The sequence below is a fragment of the Schistocerca piceifrons genome, chromosome 11 (assembly GCF_021461385.2).
Source record: "Schistocerca piceifrons isolate TAMUIC-IGC-003096 chromosome 11, iqSchPice1.1, whole genome shotgun sequence".
NCBI classification, from domain to species: domain Eukaryota; kingdom Metazoa; phylum Arthropoda; class Insecta; order Orthoptera; family Acrididae; genus Schistocerca; species Schistocerca piceifrons.
The window spans coordinates 168,399,783-168,415,474 of record NC_060148.1 but is presented as its reverse complement, the minus strand read 5'-3'; the positions used below and the strand labels follow the sequence as shown (position 1 = coordinate 168,415,474).

Sequence of the window (15,692 nt, the reverse complement as noted above, 5' to 3'; positions counted from 1 at the left end):
ATAGAACTTAAGCGGCTGCTAGCCGGGAAATGTACAACTTGCCCTTTCTAGTGTAGCGATGTGGCCAAAAATTTTATCTCAAAATTTCATTTTCTTGGATACACCGAGAAATATAATACGTAATCTTTCTTACCTGTTATTCCTGTTAGTCGTCTATTTCCGCGCTGGTAGTCTGAATCTATGGACTTAGCTAGTAATTATAACAACGCGAATCATTCGCATACGCAATCAATCACATAAACAAACGGTATTCACCCGTTCGGCTTTACTCCGCTCAGCTCGTATAGCCCCATCCCCTGTTGTCTGCGGAAAGTTTATTTCTAGATGCGACGAGGATTCCCCTGGCAGGGACATCACGTACACTATGCACGCATTCAAAAATCAACTTATGATTCATTCAGAAATCAACTTAGAATGTGATCAAAAATGTTCAAAAAGCAACAGGGATGCGTTTCAAAATCATTTGAATAATCGAATGACCAATGTGCGCCAGATGCTAGGCGCTTTGTGAAACAGGGTTCTTTTTCCTCGAGAATATGAATTTGCCCCCCTTACCACCGATATTGCCGCCCGCTTCGGATGCCCCGGTTTGCCCAACAGCCACATTTCTGTAGCCAGAAACGGGAGAAGGTACCGAACAGCGTGTGCGCGTGATCCCGCTCGTAACTGCTTAAATGAATCAAATGTAAACAGTCACGCTCACAGGAGGTAATTTGTAGTTACGAAGCATTGCATAATCTTCCTAAAGCCTTTCACACACTTTGCTGTTGGCAGACGCAATTTTTTTTAGTCTCGTTCATATTTTGTTGCTACAGTATTATTCTGCGGTAGCGGGATACAGTAATATCCTTCGTTAGAGTATCGGTTCATAACCAGTCAAAGTAACAAAAAATTAACTGAAAACTAAAACAACGAAAAATTCCCGGGTTTTTCCCGGTTTTCTCGCAGATGTCCGGGTCTATCCCGGATCGTATACACCCTGATTAATTAATTAATTAATGAAAGACAGATCTGTGGTTTTACAGCAGCTTACTTTATCATAAAAATGGTGAAAATTAATGCAATACTGACAGAATATTCAGATAAACAAAATCTAGTACTGGAAACTTCAATGCTCTTTAAACACTTACTGGTGGCAGTATTATTTCAGTCTTTTTAATGCATAGCACAAAGCATAGCTTCAAAAATCGCTAAGAATAAATTTAACATTTCGTAGTATTTGCAAGAGTGAAGATATGAGCATTTCTATTAGCCTTTAGGTCATCGTATATAGCCTCCAACATATCACACAAAAACTTTAAAATTGTACTTTTCAGAACGTGGTATAGCGGGGTATAGGCTCAAATACTGGAAATATGTAAAGGTCCGATGTCACGTATTGCCGTTTTGCTTGAGCCGGAACTGCAGTTTTACCGTGATTATCGCATTTTTAATAGAAATCAAATCGCACCTCTACCAGCACTCGAAATTAGCTTTCGTTATCCGAAAGTGTTTCACGTATGACTTTTCGGGTTTACAGATGCAAGACGATTAGTAGTGGCCCTGAAAGGCAAGATTACAAAACATTTATGTTTTGCTCAATTTATTTGAAGTTGAGCTGACATACGTTAAACTGAACTTCAATGGCTGTCATTTACCGCACGTGTTAATGATAAAGTTTAGAATAAGATACTCTGGACACGCAAAACACTGAAAAATGGACGCACACACATTGCCGCATTTGCAAATCGAGATCATGTAACAGTCAACACCCTACTGGCATAAAAACGCCAGTAAGCAGTAATAATAATTTGCAGGCACCTAATGCCCACCTACAATAACACATACACGAAAAAAAAGCATAAGAAACTTCCTTCTTCTCATTCGAACGAATTAATTTTTTGAGGTTTAATTTACATCTAAAATATCCGATAAGGATTTTGCCTACTTCTTGTTTCCGATAAACGTGCGATTTCAGTACATAGATTCATAACTATAGCCCGATTGTGATATTTTTACGCTCAGGATGGCGCAAACTCTTCTTGTTCTTGGATTAAACTAACCAGCTTCTACAGCCCAAGGTTATTTAAAAGGGAGGTTGAGCCCGAAGCTAAATCAGCTGTGATTGGCTGGCGCAGTGACGTCACTGTAGGAGCAAAGCGAGGCAGCCCATGTGTGAGAATGTCGAAGAAAAACTGGTCTGAATTTCAGCGATTGTCATCCGGAGTTCGGCTGATGAGAACGGCTACCGTGCTCATAGTGGCGAACTGATTTGAAAACATCGGCCGATGTAGGTAGTCGGCGGAATCGGCAGCATTGCGACCGCAGCCTTAAGCCCGGTGAGGGAAAACATTCATACAGCTGACACAGTCGCGGAGGCTAGTCTCGTTCGACTGACAAAACCGGCTGAACGAAACAACAATCAACTGACTAATCGATTGTGAGCAACAGCTGGTTGTCCACACTACATCTGAACGACACTCACCTGCACGTCAAACAAATACGTGACCTCTGTGCACTAGGGCCGGGCAAAAGACACTCGCATTCGAACGAGCTCGAGACTTCCCGGTACAGTATTGAGCTTGTCCGAACAGTCACTTGGCACTTCAATTGCGCAGCGCGAGTGCAACGTAAGCTCAAGAAATTACGAACTAGCCACAACAATTAGCTACAGTTCTGCTCAAATTCTGAAAATTTCGAAAACACTGCATAAACTTGTATTTTGTTCGAACAAATTTACACTACGAGTTCTCATACAGTATAGCAATCCATGGACACACGAACATTTATGCTGTTTTTTAAGTGATGATAATAAAGACAAAAATACTGATCTCCAATAGTTAGTACCTGATTGGGCCCAATGTTACATTTCATTTCTTTCTGAGTGGCGATAAGGCCTACCAAGTAGGTTGCAAATGAGTAATCCAATCTCCGTTCCCAAATTAGAATAACAGATAAAAACGATACCAGATTTAAATTAGTTTGAAAACAAGACGGCAACATTCAGATGAAACAATCATGACATTTAATTAAGAATTAAAAGCCGAACGAACAGAATAAGTGACTTTATGACTTTAATTTTTGTCACGAGAATGAATGACAGCGGCAAGACCGTCTCGCACATAGTACCATCAGGCGTCACTACATCGCGGGGCGAGTGACAGCTCGAGAATTGGAGACAATAACAATTGCAATCTTTCATTTATTTATTAGCTGCTGTTGTTACGCATGGTCTCTACGCTACAAGATGTATCACACTCTGTTTTACAGCCATTTTTATTATCAAAATTCACAGTGCATTAAAAACGCTAAGGCTGGCCGTTCTGATAGTACCAATAAGTAACTAGATTGAACATGACCGGAGATTTCCCGAAATGGGACCTAAAATGTCCGAACAGTTCGAGTCGTGTTCAAACACAGCCCTGCTATGTACCTTCAACAGCCCCTGTTAGTGCTATCTGGTACGGGTCCGACACAAACGTAAACTATCCCGGAAAAAATATATTAACAAAGTTTCAAGAACCGGCGCTAAATGATTACTCTAGGGATATACTTCAACCCCCTATGCATCGCTCACACAAGGATCGTGAGGATAAGATTAGAATGATAAGTGCACGCATTACTCCCACGTCCCACACGTGAATGGAACAGGTAGAAACCCTAACAACTGGTACAATGGAACGTTCCCTCTGCCATGCACCTCACGGTGGTTTGCAGATTGTAGATTTAGATGTAGATCTCTGACATCCATTTGCTGAAATTTTAGGGCATATTTTGGGCTCAAGCATAATGAAGTATCTCCAACAGAATGATCTCCATGTCAACCATCATGGATTATGGAAACATCGATCTTGTAAAACCGAACTTACACTTTTCTCACACGATGTACTGAAAGCTTTGGACCAGTGTGCGATTTGTGCTTTTACCAGTGGGGGGGACGTCTTAGGGGGTTAGTATAATTATATATGTTACTAGCTTCGACCGTGGCGTTACCCATGGTTGCCGGCCGGGGTGGCCGAGCGGTTCTAGGCGCTATAGTCTGGAACCGCGTGACCGCTACGGCCGCAGGTTCGAATCCTGCCTCGGGCATGGATGTATGTGATGTCCTTAGGTGTAACCAAGTAGTTAAGTAGTTCTAAGTTCTAGGGGACTGATGACCTCAGACGTTAAGTCCCATAGTGCTCAGAGCCATTTGAACATTTTTTTTTACCCATGGTTAAACAGTTATTTATAAATAGATGTTAATGCCGAAACTCACTATTCACGCGTATGCACTATCAGAAAAACCACTTTGTGAGTTGTTTTAGTAAACCTTCAAATTTAGATCTCTCCTGAGTTGATCAGGAACCATCATGTCTCAGTTTTTCAAAAAGATGGGCAAGAGAACTGTGACTTTCAAGAAAAGCTCGAACAGCATTAAATGAGGAAGCAACCCAACGTACGCGAAAAATACGGCCTAGTTTTGATAGCTGCGAGGATAATTCTTGTGAAACACTTTGCAGTAGTCTCTGATTTTTAGAAAACACAGAATATAAGGAATCTAAAAAAAACCTGTATATGGTATACATCTGCTACATCATTCATAACATCGTGGACAGCTAATTCCATTTTGTGATTCATACAATGAACGACAGTAGAGTGGCTACACCTTTGTAAGGTGCAAGCATTGTTGAGCCATACTTCTCAAGAGCTGCTAACAGTGTGCTGAAAATGCATTCTCCTGTCCCACTTTCTAATTCAACAATGTCAAAAAAATAATCACAAGCAACTCCCTCAAAGGACAAACGTATAAATATTATTAAACAAGTTTTATTGGAAACCGTTGTACTTTCGTCCATCATGATACTAAAGTTTGTACCCGATTCTACAAGGAAGTGAGCAAGATTCTCTTTCATTTCTTCTCCTACAAACATAATGATTCGGCAGGCATGGTCAGAATGAAGCATATTACCGACTGACAAACCATTACGCTTTTGTAGTTCGATTACGATTTGAATGATAATTTCTGTTTAGCTATTACATATGCACATCTGAACAACGACGCAGTTCGATTACTTTTTCTTGATACCGCTTTCCCCACAACTTTGCACTTCAATGACACATTTTTCTAAACTTTTCTTTTCTTTTATACTCATGATTTCTACGCACTTCATGTGTGGTTTGCACTTTGCATGATCCCCGATTGTATCATTTAGTTTTTTGGCGTTATTAGCATAAAGACCAGCTAAAACGCGTTATCGATACGCACACGTTCACCGCTTTCCACCTGAAGTTCACGAACTTGTGAACACACTGTGCATATTACTAAGTTTTTGTCTTTTACGGACAGCCATGGCTTAGTCTTTTGACAGTTTTGAAAACGTGGTAAGGCAACACAATTTCCTACTATAATCGCAAGAGTACTGCTACTCCCATTCCTATCTTGAGATTTGTCAGAGTTTTCGGTCAGCGGAGATTTAGCCTCTTCCCCTGTATTAGCACCATTATTACCGTTTTCTTTTTTGCATTCAGTGTCTATTGTTAACTCTTTTAGCACCACTGTTAGTATCCCGACTGTCAGAGTTTGTACGCGTATCAGGTAATGCACTGCTCTTAAGAAAATCAGAAATTTTGCTTTGTTTGAATGACATCCTGAAATTCCCTAGTTCTTACACGCCCAGACGCACTCAACTCACTAACGAAGCTACTGAAGCGGGAACGTGTGAAGATCGCCGTGTGTTTGGCGGACACGAGGCAACGAACGAACGACACCAATTAATTTGGAGTACGCGATGCTGGGGATCCTGTGTTAAGCTCCAGCCACGTGGTTCGTGGCTAGCGAAGTCGGACTGTCCGATCCCGTCTGACCAGTACCGTTGCTCACTTCGCACTACTTTGTGCTTTCGTCCCAGGAGCGTTAGTCCGCGACATACCGTTGCCAAAAGGTGGCCTAACAGTAAATGTTCGCACAGGTTCCGGGCCGGTCACCACCCTATGTCAGAGCCCGGAGTGGGAATTTCAGCCCCCAGCTCACCCAACTCTGCGATACGACTGCCACACTACTTCCGTCGCAAGCTCGCAAGTAAACAGATGACGAACCTTAGACGAAAGCAACAATGACAACACGATAATGATGATTTAGTTCTAAATGTTTTGAAATGCTTAACTACTACATAACACTTTTTCAAAATTAATAAGCAAACATATTAATATTATTAATAGTAAGACTGTATTAAAAACTTTCAGTGTTCGGCTCCACAAATTTAAATTATATGTAAAGTTTTACTCCAGTGCGTGGGAAATAAACATCCCAGGTTGGGATGCATAAACTAAAACCAGAGGATGGGATGGTCTGATGCAGACAGGGGGAAATCCCCCCCCCCCCCCCCCCCCCCCTGCAAATCGCACACTGCTTTGGACCAAGGCAGCCAGGTAAATGCAGTGTTTCTTGATTCCCGAAAAGCATTGGACTCAGTACCACACCTACGCTTATTGCCAAATCTCGATCATATGGGATATCAAGTCAAATTTATGACTGGATCGAGGACTTTTTGGGAGGGAGGACACAACATGTTATCTCGGATGGAGAGTGATCGTCGGATGTAGAAGTAACTTCAGGTGTGCCCCAGGGAAGCGTATTGGACCCCTTGCTTGCATCATGTTGTACATTAATTACCTTGTAGACAATATTAATAGTAACCTCATACTTTTTGCAGATGATGCTGTTATCTATGATGTACTGTCCGAAAGGAGCTGCATAAATGTTCAGTCAGATCTTGATAAGATTTCGAAGTGGTGCAAAGGTTAGAAACTTGCTTTAAACTTTCAGAAATGTAAAATTGTGCACTTCACAAAAGGAAAAAGCGTAGTATACTATGACCATAATATCAATGAGTCACTGCTGGAATCAGGCAACTGATTCAAATACCTGGGTGTAACACTTTGTAGGGATACGAAATCGAATTATCGCATAGGTTATTTAAAGCAGGTGGTAGACTTCAGTACACTGGTACAATACTGGGGAAATGCAATCAGTCTACAAAGGAGACTGCTTACGAATAACTTGGGCGACCAGCTGTAGAATACTGCTCAAGTATGTGGGACCCATAAAAATTGGACCAACAAGGGCTGAACGTCTCCTGAAGATTAATGTTGACTATCCAGAGAGTTTATTAACAAAGTTGCAGGAACCGGCTTTAAATGATGGTGTTAGGAATATACTACGGCCCCCTAGGTATCACTCACTTAAAGCATTCAAACAACCACTCTCCCTGCACTCCATATGTGAATGGAACAGAAAGAAACCCTAATATCTGGTACAACGGAACGTAGCCTCTGCAATCCACCTTACGGTGGTTTGCCGAGAATCGATGTAGACGGAGACGAGTTCTACGAGTGATTTGTAAGCAATCTCCTATATTTGCTCATTGCATTTCCCCAGTATTCTAGCAATAAATCAGTCTGCTTTACCCGTGACTTGAGTCTATGTTAGCATTCCTCTTCGTGTCCCTACCAAGTGTTACAACCATGTATTTGTATGAGTTTACAGAATCCATCTGTGACACTAACATTATACTCACTGGGTGCTTTGTTTCTTTGGTTTGTAAAGTGCACCACTTTCAAATCTTAACAAGGTCTGACTGAATATTTGTAGAGACTGTACTTCACTGCTGATAGCTGCACCATCTGCAAAAAGTTTGAGGTTACTATTAATATCATCTGCAATGTCATTGATATAAAACATGAACAGTACTGGTCCCAACACACTTCGCCGTGACACATCTGAAAGTACTTCTCCATCTGAGATATGCTGCGTCCTTCCTGCCAGGAAATCCTCAACCCAGTCAATATTTCATCTGATACACCACATAACTGTACTTTTGGTAATGAGCATAGGTGTGGTGTTAAGTCAAATACTTTTCGGAAATTGAGAAATACTGCATCTACGTGACAGTCTTCATCTGTGGCTTTACAGATGTCACGTAAGAAAAACGTGAGTTGGGCTTCACGGGAGCGATGTTATCAAAATCCGTGCCAGTTGGCATGGAGGAGGTCGTTCTGTTTGAAATAACTCATTATGTTTGAGCTCGGAGTATATTGTAAGATTCTACAACATATGGATGTGAAGGATAAGAATAAGATGAACATCAACAGAAGTGAAACATGAGTAATGGCATGTAACTGAATTACATCAAGCAGTGCTGAGTGAATCAGATTAACAAATGAGGCACTAAGAGCCATTTTATAATTTGCACAGCAAAATCACTGGCAATTGCTGGAGTAGAGAGGGTTTTAAATGCAGACTGGCAATAGCGAGAAAAGTATTTTTTGAAAAAGAGAAATTTGGTAATATTGAATTTAAATGTTTGGAAATCCTTTTCTGAAGCTATTTGTCTGGAGTTTAGCCTTTCATAGAAGTGAAATGTGGACAATACACAGTTCAGTAAAGAAAAGGATAGAAGCCTTTGAAATCTAGTACTACTGAAGAATGCCGAGATCAGATGACTAGGTCGAATAATGGTCAAGGGTTTACCAAGTCGAACTGAGGAATAAAAGAAATTTATGGCACAACAGTAAGGAGGTTCATGTGGATGTAAGTTGCAGTGGTTAGGTATAGATGAAGAACAGACTAAGCTGGAGAGCTGCATCAAATAAGTCTTTGGACAGAAGATATCAATTATAACATGGTTAGTATGTTAAGTCTGCTTAAATAACTTTCACTTTTGTTAGTTGGTTTTACAGGGCCTATAGTCATACACTCAGAGCATTGTAAGATGTTCCCAAATTTTTTTAGTCTCACAGATTTCCTGCACAATCCACAGGCTGGAGTTTGTGGCTTGTATGTGGTCCAAAGATGAGTTATATATATATATATATATATATATATATAATGGAAGGAAACATTCCACGTGGGAAAAATTATATATATATATATATGAGATCTCTGCGGAACATTTAAAAAGCGGACCCACACACAATTCGAGGTGTGGGGTGGAAGATGGTGTCAAGAAGCTCCTGAGAAACTAATAGAAATTAATAGACGGTGGAGGGGGGGGGGGGGGCCAGATATCACAATAATGCCTTTACTTTTCTCTCGGCTGAGCTATGTTGTTGTTGTTGTGGTCCTCTGTCCTGAGACTGGTTTGATGCAGCTCTCCAAGCTACTCTATCCTGTGCAAGCTTCTTCATCTCCCAGTAGTAGCTTGGAGAGCTGCATCAAACCAGTCTCAGGACTGAGAACCACAACAACAACATAGCTCCACCGACAGAAAAGTAAAGTCATTATTGTGATATCTGCCCCCCCCCCCCCACCCTCTATTAATTTCTATTAGTTTCTCAGGAGCTTCTTGACACCATCTTCCACCCCACACCTGGAACACAATAATGACTTTACTTTTATCTCGGCTGAGCTGTATACCAGCCATAAGCAGTAGTTTAACTGCAGTTTTTGAGCACTGAGAATTTGTAAGGAATAATATTCACATGATTAACACATTTTGGAATACTAACTATTTTAAAATTTGTGATGTATAAAACTTAGGCCTAATAAAATTTAATTTCGATGCTAGGTTAAAAATGCAGAATTCCTCGAGCGTTCCAGGTAAAATGTGATTCCCTGGGAAGCCAGGTTTTCCGGAATTGTCACCCTGACCTCTTTTACATATCAAAAAAAGCAATCCTTTTTTTCAAAGCAGTAGATCTGCTGTAGCATTCAGATTAAGGTCAATGCAGTAGCAAATTGTCCTCCTTGTGCGAAAACCACCTTACTCTCCTTTTATATGCTCAGCTTCTTATTGTGAAATTTATCTGACTTCTTATGTTATTAAACTCTCTAAACTGAAAAACAAATTAATGATTAGATTTAGGACTTCAATCGTAAAGAAGTTTAGCTACTATTTTCAGATAATCAGCCAAAAGCTTTTCCAAGTACACACTGAAAATGTCCTGAATTAAATTTACATGTAAATGAAACTACTGGCTTGTCTTCACATCTACAATACACCTTTGCAAATCACACTAAAGTTGTCCTGTTTGTAACAAAAGTGTTTCCTGTACTACTCTCACTTTTATTTTCATTTTCAACACACAGGCCAGTAGTCCACATGGTTTTAGAAGTGCATTTGGTCTGCTTTTTATTGCCAATCTTTTGATTTCCTAACCAATGGCATTCTTAAATATAATAGTTGTTAGAATTGAACTATGTCCACAAGAACACGGATTTTAAAGAAAAGTACATTTTAGCATTTTGGAAAAGTTCATATAATTTGTAAGAGTACTAAGAATTTTTTTCAGCTGGGGGAGTGGTGGGGAACAGCCAAAAGTTGTTTTTCCAACTGTCTGTCTTGAACCATAACATATCTGTATTTTGTGTTGCATGATGTCATGACTGCACAACATTTCTGAGTCACTTCATGTTTATGCATGGTGTATTACAGTATTTGACATACTCTTCTGCTGGGTCTTTATTATCCAATGTTGTTTGTTAGTGAATCATTTGCTATAAGTGTGTTTCAAGTTGTTACTGGTTGTGTCAGTTTGCAAGTGAGTTATTTTTATTTTGCATATTGCGGCTGGTGGAACCTTGTTTGCATTTGGAACTATTATTACTGTGTGTTTCTTATGGTCAGAGATCTGGTTTTCTTTTTAGTTTTTTGGTCAGTCATGGATATGACACAGAACTTTATGGATAAGCCATTGCTTATTGCAATGGGCTAAGATACAGTGCCTACAAACAGGCTCCTAAGGTCATTTGGATTGATTGCATACAATTTTGTTTTGTTTTTATGAGTGTATCTTTGTTATAGGAAAGGGGGGGTTCCCGGGATTGTTGGTCAACCCAGACTTATGGAGTGGTGAGTTTGGTAAGTATTTAGTGTTGATTTGGTTTTTACGTATATAGATGTTGTTTGTGTGTATCAATATTTTTGCTGCTGCAAGTTTTCATGAATTTTGAGATTCTTCTTGCTAGTGTTTGGTAATTGTGTTCGATTTGCTAAATATTGTTGTTTACACATTTTTTATATTAGTTATGTGACAGCATTTTCGTTTATTGTACTATAGCCTTTATCTTAGATACATAGGGGAAGTGAAGATTTAGATAACTGGTTTGAGTGTGTTGGTCTTAGGTACGCAGGCTCCTTTTAAGATGCTATATAGGACAAGTGAAAACTGCAGTATCAGGTTTTGGAATTGTATGGGTTCATTTTAGCGAGGGCTTTGTATGAGCTGCAAAGGTCAACATATAGTCAAGCCAAATTTACCATGCCAATGGTTTTCGTTTTTGCATTTTTTGGTTGTGTTGTACATTGGGAATTAGGCCTACGTGTTTGATTTTTGCCGAATTTGTTTTGGAATGGTGTTGTAATTCTTTTTGTCTTATATTTATTTGCCCCCGCCTAACCCCCACAAGTCATGGTCGGCGTATTGTTGGCTATGCGCTTGGTGTCAAGAATCAATGCAGAAGGGTGGATTTGCAACTTTCGGTTTTTCCGACCATATTGTCAAAACTTTCGTAAACGTTAGGTCCATCCGCCCTTAATGTGGTTTTCAGTGATTTGGATAAGTGGATTCTTAAGTTAGCCTGCTTTACAATAGGCCACAGCGAATTAAATATAGTTGTTATGTTATAGCATAAATACGTGTATACATTTGTGTAATTCAAGAAATGTCTTAGAAAGGGAGATACAAAATTTATACGAAATGTAAAAAAAAAAAAAAAAAAAAAAAATACTTTAAAGGCAAGCAGCACTTATTTTTATCCAAACCAATTTCGAACGGAGAATGGCTATTTAATTCTGGGTCATTATTAATGCCAACAATAGAAGCTTTTTGGGTGGCATGCTTCAACGTACCCGGGAGCTACCAGATCAACAGTTGAAAAGAAAAATCACAGAATTTCTATTAAAACTAAATCCATATGGCGATAATGGATTCTTAATGAGCTCCAAGAAAATGGTGTAATGGTAATATTTTTATTATTGTACAAGTTGAATTACGATATGATGCACTAGTGAACAGGCACATGCATACTTTAAAGAATCTTCTAAATATTCATTATTGTGACACACGTAATGCTACAACACTTTTATATGGTGTATATGTGTGTAGTGTGACCACTGACGCTTCAAATGATCACTACAATACACATAAAATTCAATTCAATATCGACAAAGTGAGAGCGAACAGTCAATATGTTTCAGAGCGTGTAAGAAGTTAATCGATTTCTTTTACTTGCAAGGACACATGCAGTATTACTTCTCTTTTCGAATACGACTAATTTTATTTTAATAAGAAACAGGTTGTTGGTACATAAACTACACACAGATTTTCTGCCACTTGCTATGTGTTCTTAATCTGATGCTGCATATCTTACCTTTTCACTTGCATTTCGCTAAAACCATTTTGATGCCAGCATAGAGTCATGAAGGAAAAGATTCCCATTGTTAGCTTTCAAAACCATTACACAGAGAAGTGTAGCGTTACCCGCCTAATTTCTTTCAAATCAATAGCCTTTTGTTCCAAGAACAATGCTTCGAAATTAACAATGGGTATTGAACACGTCAACTGGAGCGCCAACACTCACAGAAAAACATATTGAGTAACATGGAATACTTTTATGTCATTATTTAGTTACTATGCTCACATGAACGAACGAAACACTTCATCCCCCCTTTGTTTACTTTTTGCTGCAGTTGCAGGAACAGTCACAAACAGCAGCACATAGCACAACCCAGCCCAGGCGACAAGTCACTGTCGGAATCCGCGCAAAGATCATATACGATGTCAATGAAGATGTGACGCCGTCATCGTGAAACCAGCTATTGTGGAACTTCGCTGTGTTTTGAGAGAGCAGAACACAGTCACACTGTGAGTGAAGTCTCTGTGAAGTGCAGTGTCAGTCATCGAGAAAAAGAAAAAAAACAACGTAAATTTGTGAAAAAATGGTTACTTGTGTTGTCTACGGATGAGCAGACAGCAGCGGGAAGTCAGCTGTCTACCACAGGTAAATACTTTATTTACAATAATATTTTTTGATGTAATTCTCGAAAAGTTCAATACTGACTGATCTAATCAGATGTTTACAGAGTTGTGAGGACACGCTATGCAGTAGTTTAAGGTTAGGAGGATGGGGAGTTTGAAGTACTGTATGAATAGAAAATAAAAGTTAGAGATCTGGCCTCTACCACCCGGTTTTCAATATAGTTTTACATGTCGGCCTCAGCATGGAATTGCGGTAGAGTTTATTTATTCATTCATTCATTCATTCATCCCTAGGCATATTTCGTTGTATGGATGTCACCATTTTTGATTATATGGAGTTGGTTACAAATTACAATCTATTGTGTCTACTTTGTAATTGGTCCAACTTGACTATTCATTTGTAATAATTTTATGTCTTATGAATTCTTTAATAGATGCAAAACCATTTACTAGAAAATATTCTTTAAGATATGTTTTAAATTTATAGAGTTCCCCTTAGGTTTCTGATCTCATTTGGTAGTTACATAAGATCTTGACTCCATGGTAAACATAGTGGTTTGGGCCTTTGCTATATTCATTCTATCGAGGTACAAGCAATCACTTTATCTAGTTTGACGATTGTGTGTGGAGCTGTTTCCTGCATACTGCTTAGCGTTTCTCTATTTTTACTTTTGTATAAAACTGTAGTTTGTGGTATTTATTCACTTGGAACTGTCAGAATAGGGCTACCCCATTTCTGGAATAGCTCAATGTAGAGGGCCCTTTTGTGGCCCTTGCTCGTAATTTTCAAGATTCATTTTTGCAATTTGAACATGTTTTCCACATTCTGAGCTTTCGCACTACAGAATATTATGCCATAACTTATGAAAGAATGGGTATGTGCACAGTACATTGCTTTTAGGCCTGAGCTATTACACAGTGTGGTTAATATTTGTAAGACATAGCATGCTGTGCTAATTCTTTATCAAGTACTCCAATATGTTCATCCCATTTTAATTGCTGATCATATGCATACTTAAAAATGTTGTGCCAGCAACACTTTGTGGTTTCATTATGTATTTTTGCTATAATAGGTTTTTTGTTTATGTATAAGCTCATGTTATTAGTCTTTTTACATTAAGAGTTAATTAGTTGTTGTATGAACAGTTGCAGACACCCTTAAGTACCTTTTCAGCTTTTACTTCTAATGTTTCTGGTGTCTTCCTGTCGTTAGCAAATAACACAGTTTCTCCTTGTATGACCCACATGGGAAGTCATTAATGTAAATGAGAAACAGTATTGGGCCTAACTCACTCATTTGAGGGACTCTGCTGTTCAAATATTCTTGATCTGAAAGGTGTTTTACCATATAATTTGAGCCACTTAAAATTCGAGATGTCTCTATCCTTTGCACTTTGTCTGCTCGGTCAGACCTAAAAGATTTATTTACTACTTCCCTCATTTCTATTGCTTCAAATTTACCTAAATGTATTTCATGATCAACTGCTGTACTAAGGTCTAGGAAAATGCCTGTTACTTGTTGTCCATTATCTGTGCCTTCTAAAACTGCTTTTGGAAATTTTTCTGCAGCAGCTTCTGTTCCATTTCCGTTCCTGAAAACAAACTGTTCTTTGCATCAAAGTTGGTATTTGTTTAAATAATCCGTAAGTCTGTTTTCACACCAGTTTCTATTATTTTAGAAATGGAAGACAGTAATGAAGCTGGTCTGTAATTCTCTGTATTTTCTGTATCACAATTTTTATGTATGGCAAGAACTTTTACCTGCTTTAAGTAATCAGAAAAGCAACCTGGTGAGAATGACTTGTTTATAATGTCTGTCGAGAATGACTCATTTATAATGTCTGTTAGGGGTGCTTTTATGCTGCTAACGCAATTTTTTACTAGACACATTGGAACGTCATCTCAACCTGTGGACATTTTACTCTTAAATATATGTACAATCCTACTGATTTCCTTCCCAGTGGTAGGTTATGGCAGCATTGTACGAGGTTTATTTTAGCTGTGTACTGTATTTTAGGAGGCTTTTCTTGCAATTTGGTTGCTATATTACTAAAGTAGTTGTTTACAAAGATGTCCATGTTCTTAGGCTTATCAATTAAACTATTGTTATTTCTAATTTTTATGTTCATCTTTATGCTGCCTGTTTCTTGTTTTACTACATTCCAAATGGCTTTGGTTTTATTCTTTGAGTTGTGCTTGGTCTTATCCTTTTCGATTTATTTTCTTTAATGGAGCTGAGATATTTGAGCATTTCAGATAATTTTTAGATATTTTTTTGTTATCCAGTCCCCATCAGAATATACTACCTAAGGAAATTTTAATTTGAATATATTCATGAATTTGTATAATTTTTTTGTTTCCATTTGTTTCTGAATATGCTTCTGACCATGTCTGACTGATCATCTGCATTGCAAATTCACATCTTTTTGATTTCGAAAACACCCTTCTGTAGCTAAACTCTTTTGTTTGTTTCTTTGTATGTATGGTTTGTGGTGTTCACTGTTTATTTCTTTTCTCTTTTTGAAATAAATGAAGATAAAAAGACTACTAGAGATCCATCGAGGGTTTGAGTCACTGTACCCCAGAAAGGATTCGCTGTCACCGTGTCAGTTGTGCTTTTGCATGATAAATATAGGTTGTAGGCTGCCAATCCTGCGGCAGCCCAAGCTATTGCTTGTTTATCCTCACAGTTGACTGTCAGTCTGCCACAAAAAGTGTCATTATTTTATAATTGATTTATAAAATTATTGAGG

The 15,692-nt window shown here is 38.7% G+C and overlaps 2 protein-coding genes across 11 annotated transcripts in view; one reads left to right on the top strand and one right to left on the bottom strand.

Annotated features, from left to right (window-relative positions):
* The window catches only part of LOC124719917 (zinc finger protein 436-like), a 223,562-nt gene extending 210,871 nt beyond the window's left edge, over positions 1-12,691 (bottom strand). For all 4 annotated transcript variants that reach the window (XM_047245109.1, XM_047245111.1, XM_047245110.1 and 1 more), the window contains exon 1: positions 12,332-12,691. The gene's annotated coding sequence lies outside the window, so the exon portion shown is untranslated. The remainder of the gene's footprint in view (positions 1-12,331) is intronic.
* A 29-nt stretch (positions 12,692-12,720) lies between these two features.
* Positions 12,721-15,692, top strand: part of LOC124719919 — a 155,465-nt gene continuing 152,493 nt past the window's right edge. For 2 of the 7 annotated variants that reach the window (XM_047245114.1, XM_047245115.1), the window contains exon 1: positions 12,725-12,961. The gene's annotated coding sequence lies outside the window, so the exon portion shown is untranslated. Of the gene's footprint in view, positions 12,962-15,692 lie in introns of all 7 variants that reach the window. The other 5 variants (XR_007006017.1, XM_047245118.1, XM_047245117.1 and 2 more) reach the window with 5 other exon arrangements.